Raw genomic sequence first — 3486 nt, 5'->3', positions numbered from 1 at the left:
ATAACATCTTTACTGAAAAGATGGAATTAAAAGAAACAAAAGTTGCTTTGTTTTTTGTATTTTTTTTGACACACACCGACTCCTATTAATTCCAATGTAATCTTGATTGAATGTAAGTATAAAATATTTTTTATATTTTATATTTGTATATTTTTCATTTAATCTTATTTATTTTAATATTTTTATATTTATATTATATTTTAGCATTTTTTAAAGATTTTATTTATTTGACAGAGAGATCACAAGTAGGCAGAAAGGCAGGCAGAGAGAGAGGGAGAAGCAGACTCCCCGCCGAGCAGAGAGCCGGATGCGGGGCTCAATCCCAGAATCCTGAGACCATGACCTGAGCCTAAGGCAGAGGCTTAACCCACTGAGCCACCCAGGTGCCCCAAACTTAGCATTTTTTGCAACAAGTTTCATATTACAGTTTCACATAATTCTGTACACAGGTTGGTGCCATTCTTCTATTCTTCTTTGTTCAATGGGCTTTTACTCCCATGCTTTGCATGCACTAAAGTTATAGAAGAGTCTCTGAGAAAGCAGGCTGTGTATTTACATTGCTTTCTTCCTTTCTTCCTCATGGAGAAATCACAGAGTCAGAATTTATTTTTGGTCTTAAACTCCTGAGCTGCATTCCCTTTAAGAATTTTCTGCCATGGCATCAGGGAAATACAAATCAAAACCACAATGAGATATCACCTCACACCAGTCAGAATGGCTAAAATTAACAAGTCAGGAAATGACAGATGCTGGCGAGGATGCGGAGAAAGGGGAACCCTCCTACACTGTTGGTGGGAATGCAAGCTGGTGCAACCACTCTGGAAAACAGCATGGAGGTTCCTCAAAATGTTGAAAATAGAACTACCCTATGACCCAGCAATTGCACTACTGGGTATTTACCCTAAAGATACAAACGTAGTGATCCGAAGGGGCATGTGCACCCGAAAGTTTATAGCAGTAATGTCTACAATAGCCAAGCTATGGAAAGAACCTAGATATCCATCAACAGGTGAATGGATAAAGAAGATGTGGTATATATACACAATGGAATACTATGCAGCCATCAAAAGAAATGAAATCTTGTCATTTGTGACGACGTCGATGGAACTAGAGGGTATCATGCTTAGCGAAATAAGTCAATCAGAGAAAGACAACTATCATATGATCTCCCTGATATGAGGAAGTGGAGATGCAACATGGGGGGTTAAGGGGGTAGGAAAAGAATAAATGAAACAAGATGGGATTGGGAGGGAGACAAACCATAAGTGACTCTTAATCTCACAAAACAAACTGACGGTTGCTGGGGGGAGGGGGGTTGGGAGAAGGGGGGTGGCGTTATGGACATTGGGGAGGGTATATGCTATGGTGAGTGCTGTGAAGTGTGTAAACCTGGCGATTCATAGACCTGTACCCCTGGGGATAAAAATATATGTTTATAAAAAATAAAAAATAAATAAAATATTTAAAAAAAAAGAATTTTCTGCCATGGAATCATATTTTTCCTGCACCTCAATCTCAGACTTTCTAAACTTGAACTACGTTCAACTTACTTTTTTTCTGATGACCATCCAGGAACACCTTTCTCCTGGGGTACCATGTCCTTGCTTGAAAGCCTCAGGATCAGAGTTGAAATATCTCTGGTCATTTCAACTCTTTGGGAAATGAAATAATGTATTTAGCCACAAATTAATAAAAAATTTTTTTAGCTAAATGAGACACTTAGGAAATGTCCAAATATTTGAAGCTATCTCATTACTTTTTCTTATTCTTCCCCACCAAATCCTCCCTATTTATTCCCTTAGGAATACATTAACCATGTTGTGCTACAATCTCTAGCGTACTTCCTTTATAACCCACATTCCGTGTTAGTACGTAAAACATCTGAGATTGTGGGAAATTTTATTTATTTTAAGATTTTATTTATTTATTTGACAGACAGAGATCACAAGTAGGCAGAGAGGCAGGCAGAGAAAGAGAGGGGGACGCAGGCTCCCTGCCGAGCAGAGAGCCCGATGCATGGCTCGATCCCAGGACCCTGGGATCACAACCTGAGCCGAAGGCAGAGGCTTTAAACATTGAGCCACCCAGGTGCCCCTTATTTATTTTTTTAAAGATTTTTTTTTGGTAAGGAATTTCTATACTCGATGTAGGGCTCAAACTTACAACTCTGAGATCAAGAGTTGCATGTTGACCTACTGAGGCAGCCAGGCTCCCCCTCAGTTATTACTTTAATTGAAATGATTTGGCACTGCCCTTGCACTGTCATTCTCGTTTCTACATGACTTAAGTGAGAATTGTTTGCCTGTAAGAAATAGGTAACTACCCAAACCAACTGAAACCAAAACTGGGATACTTAAGGAAAGATACAGTGTGGTAGGTCATAGGATATGTGACTAGGGAGAACGGCTGGGCTCCACAGGGAACTCATCTGACAACTGGACATTTGGAATTGATATTACTCTGTGCTCTTTTGAACTCGGGGTGCATTTGCACCATCCTCTAGCTTTTGCAGCCCACCGTTCTCTGCGTCAGCAAGCATAAGGCAATCTATGGTGATCTTATCTCCAGGGGACATAACCCTCCAGATCAAGTGCTCAAGCACCGAGACTCCGTTGTAATACTCCTACCTCAAACTCTTTTCTGAATCGTATTGCCTTCAATGCCATATGGCTTATTTTCTTTTGTGTCGCAAGCATTTGGAGCTGGAGAGGAAGAGGTCACGTGATACAGACTGGGGAAAATAGCTTTTCTAAGAAGCTCACATCTAAGAAGTGTGTGAGGGCAGAGTAGAAATGATTTGGAACTGCCATGTTAGAATTGCCATCTCCAACCCTGATTATTGCCATAGGTTTATTTCTGTTTTTAATTTCCTCTGCAATTACATTAAGTACTTTCCAGCTAAATACAATCTTAATACTTCTTTCCAAAGTACACTTCCATCTTAGACATAAGTCTTTAATTCCAGTATTTCAAACCATGGTTTAGAACTTAAATTTTATTCATTGATATCTCCCATATCCTTCTCTTCCTCCCAAAGGGCATTAATGAAAACATCCCCTATAATCTCAAAAGTTTCAGTTTCCTTCCAGTGATGTTATTATCTTAAAGATACTCCCCAGTGTCCCTATAGGAATCACCATGATTGGGTAATGGGCTTGGGCATATGCTTGAGGAAGATAGCAATACTAGTTTCTTTGTTCTGCTGTGGCTACTCCTCTAACTAAGCTCCATCCCAGGGAACTACAACACCAAGGTATATTCCTTCCTACCAAGGTCAGTATTTGATATCCTTGAACTACGGGGGCTGTTCAGTTCCTTTCCAGCATTTTTTCCTTCCTCAAGGAGGGTCTAGGCACTGCTCTTCCTCCCTTCACTGGGAAGCACATCCTTAATGTGCATTGCCAGTAGGCCAGCATTGTCTTTTACTTCTCTCTGTCACATTCTTATCCTCTTTATTCTATGGATTCTGGTTTTGATTCTACTCTC

This window comes from Enhydra lutris, unplaced genomic scaffold (genome assembly GCF_002288905.1).
Source record: "Enhydra lutris kenyoni isolate GAN:26980312 unplaced genomic scaffold, ASM228890v2 scaffoldscaffold9, whole genome shotgun sequence".
Taxonomy (NCBI): Eukaryota; Metazoa; Chordata; class Mammalia; order Carnivora; family Mustelidae; genus Enhydra; species Enhydra lutris.
This window is presented reverse-complemented; position numbering follows the sequence as displayed.